Source organism: Leucoraja erinacea, chromosome 23, assembly GCF_028641065.1.
Source record: "Leucoraja erinacea ecotype New England chromosome 23, Leri_hhj_1, whole genome shotgun sequence".
NCBI classification, from domain to species: Eukaryota; Metazoa; Chordata; class Chondrichthyes; order Rajiformes; family Rajidae; genus Leucoraja; species Leucoraja erinaceus.
In genome coordinates this window covers 35,363,514-35,379,329 of record NC_073399.1, presented here as the reverse complement: position 1 = coordinate 35,379,329, position 15,816 = coordinate 35,363,514, and the positions used below count along the sequence as shown (strand labels likewise).

The 15,816-nt window shown below is 50.3% G+C and overlaps 1 long non-coding RNA gene across 1 annotated transcript; it reads right to left on the bottom strand.

The window, feature by feature from the left end:
* Positions 1-335: 335 nt before the first annotated feature.
* Positions 336-4,981, bottom strand: LOC129708489 (uncharacterized). The gene is made up of 3 exons (XR_008725361.1): positions 4,874-4,981; positions 3,359-3,429; positions 336-969 (listed from the first exon to the last, which is right to left on the bottom strand). It is a non-coding gene; the product is annotated as an uncharacterized LOC129708489 (long non-coding RNA).
* Positions 4,982-15,816: the final 10,835 nt, after the last annotated feature.

Sequence of the window (15,816 nt, the reverse complement as noted above, 5' to 3'; positions counted from 1 at the left end):
AGACAGCGTCAGGTTTGGTCAGCCAGGGTCAGCAAGTGATCAGCTATTCTGACATTTAAACCTGGCACGTGCAGCACAGCATGCATGAGCGAGGAGCTTTCATTCACATCCGGGCAAAGATCCCCCCCCGCCCGTCATCCTAAAACCTCTGCAGGAGCGTGCGTGTGTGTGTGTGTGTGTGTGTGTGTGTGTGTGTGTGTGTGTGTGTGTGTGTGTGCGCGCGCGCGTGTGTTTTTCCAGGAGCTCGTTTCCTCCTACATACAGTCACCATCATTTATTTATTTGCCTCTGTACTCCACAATTTGAGATTTGTAATAGAAAAAAATCACATGTGGTTAAAGTGCACATTGTCAGATTTTATTAAAGGATATTTTTATACATTTTGATTTCACCATATAGAAATTACAGCTGTGTTTATACAGTCCCCCCCATTTCAGGACACCATAATGTTTGGGACACATGGCTACACAGGTGTTTGTAATTGTTCAGGTGCGTAATAATTGCCTCCTTAATGCAGGTATAAGAGAGCTCTCAGCACCTAGTCTTTCCATCACCTGTGGAAACTTTTATTGCTGTTTAGTCGGTTAATTGCCCACTATACATTACCCTGTGTGTATGAGTGAGGGGTAGAATCTGGGAGGCAATTGATGACAATGTAGAGAGAATCAAATGAGTTGTGGATAGCATTAGTGTGAGTGGGTGGCTATATTATGCTGTGTGACTCTGGGTCTCTGATCCCAATATTATGCTGTCAGAACCACTTCACTTTGGACAATGACCAACCATCAATGATTCCTCAAAGACAGACTTGATTGTCAGTTATACTGTGTATCTGGAGTACTGGTGGGCCAACGGAACGAGTTTAGTGCGGTGCGATCTGACTCAATGTGGCTTATCATGGCTCTAAACAAAGCATAGTTCTGCTGAGTCCATCTGGGACATCACAAAAACTAACTCTTCAGAGGCCTCCTGCAAAAGAATACAAACAGTAAAATATACCAGGTTATTTGAAGTAGGAAAACAAAGCACCAACCCCCCAGATGTCTTAAACTGGCAGACCTTCATCAGATTACGACACAAGAGACTCTTGATAGCTATGGGGTGCTTGACACAGAGTAGTCTTGTGGGCATGACATGGGAGCTGTGTAATCATTTATAATTACTCCAGTCTGCAACTCGCCTTCACAGTTTAACTCATTCAGCCCGAGTGCCTGGTGTTTCTGTTGCTTCTCTCTCCAGGGCCCCCTCTATCCTCGGGGATAATTGCCCCATGTTCACCAAATGCAGTTTGACGAGCTCTGTCCAGATGTACATAATCCCCTCGTGCCGGTGAAAGGTGCCAGTGCCAAACATCCATTGTAACATCCTTTGTCTCTCACTAAAGCATTGACCATCTTCCTTGGGGGATGCGTTGATGAGCTCACACTTGGACACATTAACCTGAACTTGCCACAGATTTGCCCATTCACTACTGCAACTTTCTTTCACAGGTCACCATGCCACCGAACCCAAAGTCTACAGCTCTCTATTCCTTCAACCAAATCATCAAGGAATATGAGGACTAGTAGAGACTCCTGCACACTCTCCTGGGTATCACTCGTATTTCCATTCTCTTCCACCTAGCAATCTATTTCCAACCCAAGTGAACAAGTTCTTGGGTTTTGTGCACTATTCACTAACCTCAGCAAATTTCTAAAGATGCAAGATTCTAAAGATGATTCTCCCCTACCCAAGCGATACAGCGACTCCATCCAAGTTAGATGGACAAGAGATTGTCTACAGTGGAATACTAGCTCATGTGAATATGAGAACTAGGAGCAAGAGGAGGTTACCAGCTCATACTGCCGACTGTCATCTGAGAACAGCCAACTTGGCTGTAACCTCAGATAGAGTCATAGTGCTGTACAGCATAGAAACAGTCGCTTCGGCCCACCTTGTCCATGTTGACCAAGTTGGCATTCTGGGCTTGCCTCATCTGATTCATCTCCCTCTAAACCCCTCCTACCCACATATGTCCAAATGTATTTTCAAAGTCATAATTACATCTGCTTCCATAGCTTCCTCTGGCAGTTCCTTACAGATACGGACTACCCACTGAGTGAAATAATAAGTGGATTAAATGTAATTCACCCAGTTTGGAGCCGCCACTAAACTGTGAGTGAGGGTGAGCTCGGAGGACAAGGACGAGAAGGCAGATTCTGTCCTCATTCCCTCTATACCTACACATCTCCTTATTCAGCCACAGTTGGACAGCCAGACGTCTCTGGATCTCATTACTTCTCTATACATTGGCTACAATGAGCTGATATTTTCATGGATCTGTGGCTTTGCTTTGACATTTAAGATTATTTTAGAGATTTCATTCCACTGAAAGAAACTTACCAGTCTTTATAACTGTTCTTCCCCCCCTCCCCCCCACAGTCTTTGTACTCCCTGGAACCAGGCAGCATTCCACTGAATCCATGCAGTCTGTGTCGATCTGCCTCGATGATACCCCACATCCTACCCTTGTACTCAGTAAACAAACAGCCTGCCTGGCTGGGCTCATGTGCAGCCCTGACCCATCCTGGTCATTGCTGCTGCGATTCACTCTCAGTTCCCTCTACCATCCAACACAACAGTGCTGTCAGACACAATCTGGCCCATCGCACAGTGCCTGCTCTCTGCCTCCTGCTCTCTCCCTCCTGCAGCCCGAGCATCAGACTGAGTACCCCACCCCATCATACCCTGCCTGCCGGCACCCACCCCACCCTGCACTCAACCCATTACCACCAAACCACCTGCACTTTATCCAATCCTACCAACCTGCTCCGCACTACCCTCCCTGTACCGAACCCCTACTGCACCCGAGACCCCACTATCACTCCCTGCTCGAAACGAGACAACCCAGACGACGTTGATTTCCCTGTGCCCACCCCACACGTGACCCCACCCCCCACACATATGACCCCACAGGTGACCCCACCCCACCCTCCCGGTGTCAGCCCTACACCCTGACCTCACCGTTCCTTCCTAGTGTCTGACCGGAGCACCCCACCACCCGTTCACCTAACCTGCCCCCCCCCCCCCCCCCCCGCGCCTTTCCCGACCCCCCCCCCCCCTGCAGGCGACCTGATACCCCAACACCCAATCTGGCCTCGCTATGCCCCCCCCCCCCACTCCTTGCGCCCAACTTGACCCCAACACCCTCCAGTGTCCAAAGGCTGACCCATCCCCCCACGCCCCACTCTACCAGGCCCCCTTCTGCGTCTAGCCTGACCCCCCCCCCCCCCCCCCCCCATATAACACCATCTCCCATCCTGATCTCTCCCCCACCCCGATCACACTCCAACATACTACATACTACTTTCACACTGACCCCTGCACACCGATGACTCTGCTCCACATCTCTGTGAATCGGCGGTGTGTCCGTCCTCTCCATTAACGAGGCTGTGGAGAGGCCGCAAAGCACGTCAGTTGGGGCAGGGCCGGGGGTGGGGGGGGGGGGGGGTAGGAGAGGGTGGGGGCTGGGCAGGGCCGGGGGGGGGGGGGGGGGGCAGAGGGTGGGGGCTGGGGGTAGGGGGCGGGCCGGGGGGGGGGGGGGTAGGAGAGGGTGGGGGGGGGGGTGGGGGGGGGGGGGAGGGGGGTGGGGGGGGGGGGGGCAGGGGGGGGGGGGGGGGGAGTTGGGGTTCGGGTGGGCTCTTTTTGAGGGGTTCGGTTTTTGACAGGGAGTGGATTTCAAAGGCAGTTGGGTTTGGGAGGGAAATATGGGTCGGGGTGAGGGGGGGGTCGGGGTGAGGGGGTGGGGGGGGGGTCGGGGTCGGGGAGTGGGGGGAGGGGGGGGGTCGGGGTGAGGGGGGGGGGTGGGGTCGGGGTGGGGGGGTGGGGGGGGGTCGGGGTCGGGGGGGGGGGGGGGGTCGGGGTGAGGGGAGGGGGGGGGGTCGGGGTCGGGGGGGTGAGGGGGGGGGGGGGTCGGGGTGAGGTGAGGGGGGGGGGGGGGGGGGGGGGGGGGGGTCGGGGGTGGGGGTGAGGGGGGGGGTCGGGGTGAGGGGGGGAGGGGGGGGTCCGGGTGAGGGGGGGGGGGAGGGGGCCTTACAGGGGGGGGAGGGGTCACGGGGCTGCAGAAGCGTCGGGGGGGGGGGGGGCGGCATGAGCGCGCCCAACGGGGTCACCGTGGGGGGGGGGGGGGGGGGGGGGGTCGGGTCAGGGGGGTACGGTTACTGACAGGGGGGCGTGGGGTCGGGGTGAGGGTGGGTGGGGGGGGTCGGGGGTGGGGGGGGGGGGGCGGGGGTGGGGGTGAGGGGGGGGGGGGGGGTCGGGGTGGGGTGAAGGGGGGGGGTCGGGGTCGGGGTGAGGGTGAGGGCGGGGTCGAGGTCGGGGTGAGGGGGGGGGTCGGGGTCGGGGTGAGGGGGGGGGTCGGGGTGAGGGTGAGGGGGGTACGGGGGGGGTGGGGTGAGGGGGGGGGGGTGGGGTGAGGGGGGGGGGGTCGGGATCGGGGTGAGTGGGGGGGGGGGGGGGTCCGGGGTGAGGGGGGGGGGGGGTCGGGGTGAGGGTGAGGGGGGGTAGGGGTGGGTGGGAGGGGGGGGGGGGGGGGGGGGTGAGGGGGGGGGGGGGGGGAGGGGGGGGGGGGGGGGGGCGGGGGGAGGGGGGGGAGGGGGGGGGGGTGGTGGGGGGAGGGGGGGGGGGGGGGGGGGGGGGGGGGGGGGGGGGGGGGGGGGGGGGGGGGGGGGGGGGGGGGGGGGGGGGGGGGGGGGGGGGGGGGGGGGGGGTGGGGGGGGGGGGGGAGGGGGGGGTCGGGGGGGGGGGGTTGGGGTGAGGGGGGGGGGGGGTGGGGGGTCGGGGTCGGGGGGGTGAGGGGGGGGGGGGTCGGGGGGTACCGGGGGGGGGGGGTTACACGGGCTGCACGCGGCTGCAGAAGCGTCGCCGCAGGAAGAGCATGAGCGCGCCCAACGCCATCACCGTGGTGCACATACTGGGTGGGGGCGGGGTCAGGGTGACGGTTACTGACAGCGCGAGCGTGGGGGGGGGTGAGGGGGGAGAGGGGGGGGGGTGAGAGGGGGGGGGTCTGAGAGGGGGGGGGGGGAGGGGGGGGGGGCGGGGGAGGGGGGCGGGGAGAGGGGGGGGGGCTGGGGGGGTGGGGGGGGGGGGCGGCGGGGGGGGGGGTGTTGGTTTGGGGGGGGGGGGGGGGGGGTTCCGGAAAAAACCACCCCCCGCCGGCTCTGGTTAATAGAAATTAGGTTACGACAAAAAGGAAGAGGGGAAGACAAAAAGAGGGGGGGGGGAGGGGGGGGGGAGGGGGGGGGTGAGAGGGGGGGGGGGTGAGAGGGGGGGAGGAGAGGGGGGGGCTGAGAGAGGGGGGGGGGCTGAGGGGGGGGGGGGTGAGAGGGGGGGCTGAGAAAGGGGGGGGGTGAGAGGGGGGGGCTGAGGGGGGGGGGTTCGAGGGGGGGGGCTGAGGGGGTGGGGGTGAGAGGGGGGGGATGAGAGGGGGGGGGGTTTTAGGGGGGGGGCTGAGAGAGGGGGGGGGGTTTTGAGGGGGGGGGCTGAGAGGGATGGCTCGCGTGGATACGTGCAACGCGGTAACCAGGTAATGATGGGTAACTTTAATCTAAGCTGAACAAATTAAATCAGTCTAAAGAAAATGTTCGACCCAGAACGCCGGTCATTTCCCTCCACATGCGCTGCCCGACCCTATGAGTTCCTCCAGCACTTTGTTGTTTTAAATCAAATTAGTTACCCGGGCTGGAAATTGAGGAATCTTCTAAAGAACATTTGGAAAGCAATGACAGGATCGGTCAAAGTCAGCATGAATTTATCAAGTTCAAGTTCAAGAGAGTTTATTCATTGTCATGTGTCCCAGATAGGACAATTAAATTCTTGCTTTGCTTTCAGCACAACAGAATATTGTAGGAATAAATACAGAACAGATCAGTGTGGCCATATACCATTGAATATATATATACACACATAAATAAGCATGTAAAGTGCAATAGGTTATTAAAGTTTAGATTTTTGTTTGAGTTGAGTTTAATCGTCTGATGGCTGTGGGGAAGAAGCTGTTCCTGAACCTGGATGTTGCAGTTTTCAGGCTCCTGTACCTTCTACCTGAAGGCATCGGAGAGATGAGTGTGTGGCCAGGATGGTGTGGGTCTTTCATGATGCTGGCAGCCTTTTTGAGGCAGCGACTGTGGTAGATCCCCTCGATGGTAGGGAGGCCAGAGCCGATGATGGACTGGGCAGTGTTTACTACATTTTGCAGTCTTTTCCGCTCCTGGGCGCTCAAGTTGCCGAACCAAGCCACGATGCAACCGGTCAGCACGCTTTCTACTGTGCACCTGTAGAAGTTCGAGAGTCCTCCTTGACATACCGACTCTCCGTAATCTTCTCAGGAAGTAGAGGCGCTGATTTGCTTCCTTTATCATTTCATCAGTGTTCTGGGACTAGGAGAGATCTTCGGAAATATGCACGCCCAGGAATTTGAAGCTCTTGACCCTCTCCATCATCGACCCGTTGGTATAAACGGGATTGTGGGTCCCTATCCTACCTCTTCCAAAGTCCACAATCAGTTCCTTGGTTTTGCTGGTGTTGAGAGTCAGGTTATTGTGCTGGCACCATTTGGTCAATCGGTGGATCTCACTTCTATACTCTGACTCGTTTCCATCGCTGATATGTCCCACAACAGTGGTGTCGTCAGCGAACTTGATGATGGAGTTTGCACTATGACCGGCTACGCAGTCATGAGTATAGAGTGAGTACAGCAGGGGGCTGAGCACGCAGCCTTGAGGTGCTCCCGGAATGTTATTGGGGCTGACACATTTCCACCAATATGAACAGACTGTGGTCTGTGAATGAGGAAGTCGAGGATCCAATTGCAGAGGGATGCGCAGAGACCCAGTTCTGAGAGCTTGGTAATCAGCTTGGAGGGGATGATTGTGTTAAATGCCGAGCTGTAGTCAATGAATAACAGCCTGACATATGAGGTTTTGTTGTCCAAGTGGTCCAGAGCGGAGTTGAGAGCCAGCAAGATCGCCAACTCTTACACCTATTTTCTATGTTTCTATGTGTAAGAAGGAACTGCAGATGCTGGTTTAAACTGATAGACACAAAAAGCTGGAGTAACAGCGGGACAGGCAGCATCTCTGGAGAGAATGAATGGGTAATGTTTCGGGTCGAGATGTCTGAAGAAGGGTCTCGACCCGAAACGTGACTCATTCCTTCTTTGCAGAGATTCTGCCTGTCCCGCTGTTACTCCAGCTTTTTTGTTTCTATGTTTCTATGATGTTTTAGATTTAGTTCTATCCAATGAGACAGGTTTGATTAATAATCTTGTTGTAAAGGGGCAGCTGGGAAAAAGTCATAAAATGAACGACTGCCATATAAAGATTGGAAGGTATTTAGTTCAATTGGAAACTAGGGTCTGACCAAAGGAATGTGTGAATTATGAGGGCAGATCAGTGGCGGTAGACTGGGAAATTACATGAAAGAGTTTGACAGGGAATGGAGAACCACCAGGATTTAGTTAATACATGAGATGAAGCAACAATTATTTTGTGGCACAACAAGGTAGGAAAAGATGCCCAAGCATGGGTTAAGAGTCAAGAGTATTTAATTGTCATATGTGCCAACAACATAACAATGACATTCTTCATTGCTGCAGCTTAACACAGAATAATACAATACATACTATAATAATCACAAATACAATAAATGTATAATCTTTCTACTAGGTAACCATAATAGTGCAAATCCAAAGGTAGTAGTGCAAGCAAAGACACATAGAAACATAGAAAATAGGTGCAGGAGGAGGCCATTCGGCCCTTCGAGCCAGCACCGCCATTCATTATGATCATGGCTGATCGTCTCCAATCAATAACACTGTCAATAGAATATTGTAGTTGCTGAGGTTAGTGTTGTGCAGATGCTGGTTTATATTAAAAAAACACATAAAATGCTGGAGTAATTCTCAGTGAAGCAGCATGTGGGTCAGGCTGGCTGTCTGACTCAAAGGTTAGCGTTGTGTCATCTTCAAGATGGTTGCCGCCTCCATTGGATGGTCGAATCCTGCTTCAATATCTTATCAGAAGAAGGAAACGTTAGAACACTGCCTGATTTGTTGGGTGTGGAATTCTGACGAAATGTGGGTGATATCTTTCCAATGCTTTCACACCTTATAATTTGGTTGAAGTGAAGGTGGGAGAGCAGAAGCAGCCAAAGCTAGGATTGGCTGGAAGTTGGTGAGTCAGAGGGAAAGTAGAAAAACACAGGCGGGACCAGCCTAGAACACATACCTTCAAGGTCAGCAGCAGGTGGAGTGCAGGGATTTAATTGGTAAATTGGCAAATGAGGTAATTTATGAGCCAATATAAGCAAGGTTGCTCGAGGGGAGCAGCCTTGTGAGGGAAGTGGCAGGAGAGGAGACTACGGCAAAGGTTGGAGGACGGGACGTGGGGAAGAAATGACGGGTAAGATGATTCAGTGTGAGGCTTGTGGGATGTGGGAGACCAGGGACACTGATGGTGCCTCTGGCTGTTACAACTGTGGTAAGTGTGTCCAGGTTCCTGAAGGATCATGTTGGGGCACTGGAGAAGCAGCTGGATGACCTCTGGGCCATCAGGGATAACAAGAGTTTTGTGGATAAGACCTACAGTGAGGTTGTCACACCAAGGCTACAGGAAGAGTGGAGGAGGGTGACTGTGAGTACGAGGAGTAAGTGTGGAGTGCAGGAGACCCCATGGCGGTACCTAAAACCAGTACACCCTTTTGGGAGCTGTCAGGGCAGACTACGCTTCCAGTCCGACAGATGGACAGGTCGGTGGCTCCAACCCAGGCGATGAGACTTGACCGACATCCGGCAGAGCTATAGGGTGGGTGAGTCCGTTGTCCAAGGTACGGACTCGAGATTCTGTGGCGGCTGCCGAGACTCGAGGATGGTCTGTTGCCTCCCTGGTGTCAGGGTTCAAGATGTCACAGACTGACTTCAGAACATCCTCGAGAAGGAAGATGAACATCCAGCAAACGATGTCGGGAAGAAGAGGAAGGTTCTCCAACGTGAGTTTAGAGAGTTAGGAAGAAGACTGAAAAGCGGGACTTCTAGGGTGGTTATCTCTGGATTGCTTACAGTACCTCGTGCTAGTGAGGACAGGAACAGGGAGATAGGGGATCTGAATGTGTGGCTGGGGGGCTGGTGCAGGGAGCAAGGATTTAGATTTATAGACCACTGGGATGTATTCTGTGATATGGGTGACCTGTACAAAAGGGATAAGTTACACCTTAACTGGAGGGGGACCAACGTTCTGGCAGGCAGGTTTGCAAGGGGGTACATGTGTGGGTTGAAACTAAATAGTGGGGGGGAGGGATTGACAAATTGGGAGTATAACGATGGAGTTAAAGGGGAAGTGAGTACAGGAAAAGTTACAAAAGACTCCCAAATTAATGGGAAGGAAAGTTCGAGAAGGGATAAGAGAGTAAGGTCAGGGCCAATAATGACCAGAGTGAGAGGGGAGGGGAATACCAAATTCAAAGTGTTGTATATGAATGCGCAAAGTATAAGAAATAAAGTGGACACGCTTGAGGCTGTTAGAAATTAGCATGTATGATGTGAGAATTACAAAGACATGGCTGCCAGAGGGCTGGGAACTGAATATTCAAGGCTTTACATCCTATCGAAAAGACAGACGGGTGGGCAGAGGGGGTGGGGTAGCTCTTGGTGAGGAATGAAATTCAGTCCCTTGCGAGGGGTGACATTGAAACAGGAGATGTGGAGTCAGTATGGATAGAACTAAGGAATTGTACAGGTAAAAAGAGCCTAATGGGAGTTAACTACAGGCCCCCAAACAGTAGCCTGAATATAGGGTGCGTTGAATCCAGAGTTTAAATTGGCATGTCGTAAAGGGAGGTGACAACATGCAGGTAGATTGGTAAAATCTGGACCTCAAGAAAGGGAGTTTGTGGAGTGATATGCGATATGCCATTTATTGTCACTATATATGTACAGTGAAACTGAAAGCTGCTCGTACTCAGTGCATACATACAATTTAACACAAAAAACAAGAAACAGAAAAAACAAAAAAACAGAAGGGAGAAGGGGGGGGGGGATAGGTGCACAATTTCTGTGGCGCTACATACATATATACATATATACAGATGGAAGTGCCTCTGTGATGAATTCTTAGAGCTGCTTGTACTGGAGCCTACCAGGGAGAAGAGAAGGCAATTCTGGATTTAGTGTTGTATAATGAACCGGATTTGATAAGGGAACTTGAGGTTATGGAGCTATTAGGTAATGACCATAATATGATGTTTTAATCTACAATTTGACAGGGAGAAGGGTAAATCGGAGGTGTCAGTGTCACAGTTGAACAAAGAGGGAGGAGTTGGCCAAAGTTGACTGGGGTGACGGTGGAAAACCAATGGCAGATACCTTTGTGAATAATACAGAAGGTGCAGGATCAGTTCATTCCAAAGAGGAAGAAAGATTCCAAGGGGAATAAGGTGCGACCATGGCTGAAAAGGGCAGTCTGGGGCAGTATAAAAATAAAAGAGAAGTATAACGTAGCAAAGATGAGCAGGAAGCCAGAGGATTGGGTAACTTTTAAAGAGCAACAGCCGATAACTAATGTAACCCCACTTTTTATGCTAATGTAACCATAATATGGTTGAGTTCATCATTAGGATGGAGAGTGACATTGTTAATTCAGAAACAAAGGTTCTGAACTAAAAGAAAGGTAACTTTGAGGGTATGAGACGTGAATTGGCCAAGATAGACGGCAATTGATTCTTAAAGGGTTGACGGTGGATATGCAATGGAAGGCATTTAAAGGCTGCATAGATGAACTACAACAATTGTTCATCCCAGTTTGGCAAAAGAATAAATCAGGGGAGGTAGTGCATCCGTGGTAACAAGGGGAATCAAGGATAGTATCAAAACAAATGATGAAGCAAACAAATTAGCCAAAAAAAGCAGCCTACCAGAAGACTGGGAGAAATTCACAGTCCAGCAGAGGAGGACAAAGGGCTTAATTAGGAAAGGGAAAATAGATTATGAAAGAAAAATGGCAGGGAACATAAAAACTGATTGCAAACGTTTTTATAGATATGTGAAGAGAAAAAGGTTAGTTAAAACAAATGTAGGTCACTTGCAGTTAGAAACAGGTGAATTGATCATGGGGAAGAAGGACATGGCAGACCAAATGAATAACTACTTTGGTTCTGTCTTCACTAAGGAAGACTTAAATAATCTGCCGGAAATAGCAGGGGACCGGGGGTCAAATGAGATGGAGGAACTGAGTGAAATCTAGGTTAGCCGGGAAGTGGTGTTAGGTAAATTGAATGGATTAAAGGCCGATAAATCCCCAGGGCCAGATAGGCTGCATCCCAGAGTACTTAAGGAAGTAGCCCCAGAAATAGTGGATGCATTAGTGATGATTTGTTTAAACTCTTTAGATTCTGGAGTAGTTCCTGAGGATTGAAGGGTAGCTAATGTAACCCCACTTTTTAAAAAGGGGAGAGAGAAAACGGGGAATTACAGACCAGTTAGTCTAACATCAGTAGTGGGGAAAAAGATGTTATTAAAGATGGGATAGCAGCACATTTGGGAAGTGGTGAAATCATTGGATAAAGTCAGCATTGATTTATGAAAGGTAAATCATGTCTGACGGATCTTATACAATTTTTCGAGGATGTAACTAGTAGACTGGATAAGGGAGAACCAGCGGATGCGTTATATCTGGACTTTCAGAAGGCTTTCGACAAGGTCCCACATAAGAGATTAGTATGCAAACTTAAAGCACACGGTATTGGGGGTTCAGTATTGATGTGGATAGAGAACTGGCTAAGCAAAGAGTAGGAGTAAACGGGTCCTTTTCAGAATGGCAGGCAGTGACTAGTGTGGTACCGCAAGGCTCAGTGCTGGGACCCCAGCAATTTACAATATATATTAATGATCTGGATGAGGGAATTGAATGCAACATCTTCAAGTTTGCGGATGACACGAAGCTGGGGGCAGTGTTAGCTGTGAGGAGGATGCTAGGAGGCTGCAAGGTGACTTGGATAGGTTGGGTGATTGGGCAAATGCATGGCAGATACAGTATAATGTGGATAAATGTGAGTTTATCCACTTTGATGGCAAAAACAGGAAAGTAGACTATTTTCTGAATGGTGGCCGATTAGGAAAAGGGGAGATGCAAGGAGACCTGGGTGTCATGGTACACCAGTCATTGAAAGTAGGCATGCAGATGCAGCAGGCAGTGAAGCAAACGAATGGTATGTTAGCATTCATAGCAAAAGGATTTTAGTATAAGAGCAGGGAGGTTCTACTGCAGTTGTACAGGGTCTTGGTGAGACCACACCTGGAGTATTGCGTACAGTTTTGGTCTCCAAATCTGAGGAAAGACATTCTTGCCATAGAGGGAGTACAGAGAAGGTTCACCAGACTGATTCCTGGGATGTCAAGACTTTCATATGAAAAAAAAACTGGATAGACTCGGCTTGTACTCACCAGAATTTTGAAGATTGAGGGGAGATCTTATAGAAACTTACAAAATTCTTAAGGGGTTGGACAGGCTAGATGCAGGAAGATTGTTCCTGATGTTGGAGAAGTCCAGAACAAGGGGTCACAGTTTAAGGATAAGGGGGAAGTCTATTAGGACCGAGATGAGAAAAACATTTTTCACAGAGTGGTGAATCTGTGGAATTCTCTGCCACAGAAGGTAGTTCAGGCCAGTTCATTGGCTATATTTAAGAGGGAGTTAAATGCGGCCCTTGTGGTTAAAGGGATCAGGGGGTATGGTGAGAAGGCAGGTACAGGATACTGAGTTCGATGATCAGCCATGATCATATTGAATGGCGGTGCAGGCTCGAAGGGCCGAATGGCCTACTCCTGCACCTATTTTCAATGTTTCTAAAAAGGCAATAAGGGGAGAAAAGATGAGGTATGAAGGTAAGCTAGCCAAGAATATAAAGGAGGATAGTAAAAGCTTCTATAAGAATGTGAAGAGGAAAAAAATAGTTAAGACCAAAGTTGGACCCTTGAAGACTGAAAAGGGTGAATTTATTATGGTGAACAAGGAAATGGCAGATGAGTTGAACAGGTACTTTGGATCCGTCTTCACTAAGGAGGACACAAACAATCTTCCTGATGTACTAGTGGCCAGAGGATCTGGGGTGACGGAGGAACTGAAGGAAATCCACATTAGGCAGGAAACAGTGTTAAGTAGATGAGACTGAAGGCTGATAAATCCCCAGGACCTGATGGTCTGCATCCCAGTGTACTTAAGGAAGTGGCCCTAGAAATCGTGGACGCATTGGTGATCATTTTCCAATGTTCTATAGATTCAGGATCAGTTCCTGTGGATTGGAGGTTAGCTAATGTTATCCCACTTTTAACTAAGGCAGGAGAGAGAAAACAGGGAATTATAGACCAGTTAGCCTGACATCAGTGGTGGGGAAGATGCTGGAGTCAATCATAAAAGATGAAATAGCGGCACATTTGGAAAGCAGTAACAGGATCGATCCGATTCAGTATGCATTTATGAAGGGGAAATCATGCTGGAATTTTTTGAGGATGCAACTAGGAAAATGGACAAGGGAGGGCCAGTTGATGTTGGATACCTGGACTTTCGGAAAGCATTTGATAAGGTCCCACATAGGAGATTAGTGGGCAAAATTAGGGCATGTGGTATTGGGGGTAGAGTGTTGACATGGATAGAAAATTGGTTGGCAGACAGGAAATAAAGAGAGTAGGGATTAACTGGTCCCTTTCAGAATGGCAGGCAGTGACCGGTGCCGTACTGCAAGGCTCGGTGCTGGGATCGCAGCTATTTACAATATATATTAATGATAAGGGATTCAAAGTAACATTAGCAAATTTGCAGATGACACAAAGCTGGGTGGCAGTGTAAACTGTGAGGAGGATGCTATGAGAATGTAGGGTGTCTTGGACAGGTTGGGTGAGTGAACAGATGCATGGCAAATGCAGTTTAATGTGGATAAATATGAGGTTATCCACTTTGGTAGCAAAAACAGGAAGGCAGATTATTATCTAAATGGTGTGAAGTTGGGAATAGGGGAAGTACAATGGGATCTGGGGGTCCTTGTCCTTCAGTAAGCATGCAGGTACAGCAGGCAGTGAAGAAAATGAATGGCATTGTGGCCTTCTAACAAGAGGAGTATAGGAGCAAAGAGGTCCTTCTGCTGTTATACAGGGCCCTAGTGAGATCACACCTGGAGTATTGTGTGCAGTTTTGGTCTCCAAATTTGAGGAAGGACATTCTTGCTATTGAGGGAGTGCAGCGTAGTTTCACAAGGTTAATTCCCGGTATGGCAGGACTGTCATATGCTGAGAGAATGGAGCGGCTGGGCTTGTATATTCTGGAATTTAGCAGGATGAGTGGTGATCTTATTGAAACATATAAGATTTTTAAGGGTTTGGACACGCTAGAGGCAGGAAACGTTCCCGATGTTGGGGGAGTCCACAACCAGGGGCCACAGTTTAAGAATAAGGGGTAAGCCATTTAGAACGGAGAAATACTTTTTCATACAGAGGGTTGTGAGTCTGTGGAATTCTCTGCCTCAGAGGGCGGAGGAGGCCGGTTCTCTGGATACTTTCAAGAGAGAGCTAGATAGGTCTCTTAAAGATAGCGGAGTCAGGGGATATGGGGAGATGGCAGGAACGGGGTATTGATTGTGGATGATCAGCCATGATCACATTGAATGGCGGTGCTGGCTCGAAGGGCCGAATGGCCTACTCCTGCACCTATTGTCTATTGTTACTCATTTCGGCTGCCAGTCCTCTCTGCAGCCTTGCAATTTTTCTTCACATTTATCTAATTTAGTCAGAGCCCACATTGAAAAATTCCTCCACTACAGCAGCAGCAAAGCATAATAGTCTGCAGTATAATGTGGATAAATGTGAGGTTATCCATTTTGGTGGCAAAAACAGGAAAGCAGACTATTATCTAAATGGTGGCCGATTGGGAAAGGGGGAGATGCAGCGAGACCTGGGTGTCATGGTACACCAGTCATTGAAGGTAGGCGTGCAGGTGCAGCAGGCAGTAAAGAAAGCGAATGGTATGGTAGCTTTCATTGCTAAAGGATTTGAGTATAGGAGCAGAGAGGTTTCTACTGCAGTTGTACAGGGTCTTGGTGAGACCACACCTGGAGTATTGCGTACAGTTTTGGTCTCCAAATCTGAGGAAGGACATTATTGCCATAGAGGGAGTGCAGAGACGGTTCACCAGACTGATTCCTGGGATGTCAGGACTGTCTTATGAAGAAAGACTGGATAGACTTGGTTTATACTCTCTAGAATTTAGAAGATTGAGAGGGGATCTTATAGAAACTTACAAAATTCTTAAGGGGTGGGACAGGCTAGATGCAGGAAGATTGTTCCCGATGTTGGGGAAGTCCAGGACAAGGGGTCACAGCTTAAGGATAAAGGGGAAATCCTTTAAAACCGAGATGAGAAGAACTTTTTTCACACAGAGAGTGGTGAATCTCTGGAACTCTCTGCCACAGAGGGTAGTTGAGGCCACTTCATTGGCTATATTTAAGAGGGAGTTAGATGTGGCCCTTGTGGCTAAGGGGATCAGGGGGTATGGAGAGAAGGCAGGTACGGGATACTGAGTTGGATGATCAGCCATGATCATATTGAATGGCGGTGCAGGCTCGAAGGGCCGAATGGCCTACTCCTGCACCTAATTTCTATGTTTCTATGTTTCTATTCCACGTTCTAAAAACTCTCCATACAAAGCCTTTCTTCGTGATGATCAAAGCTCCGTGCAGGGTTTGAAGTCTTGATCTTCAGAATCTTTTCTTCAGATTACTACCATGCTTGGACACTGG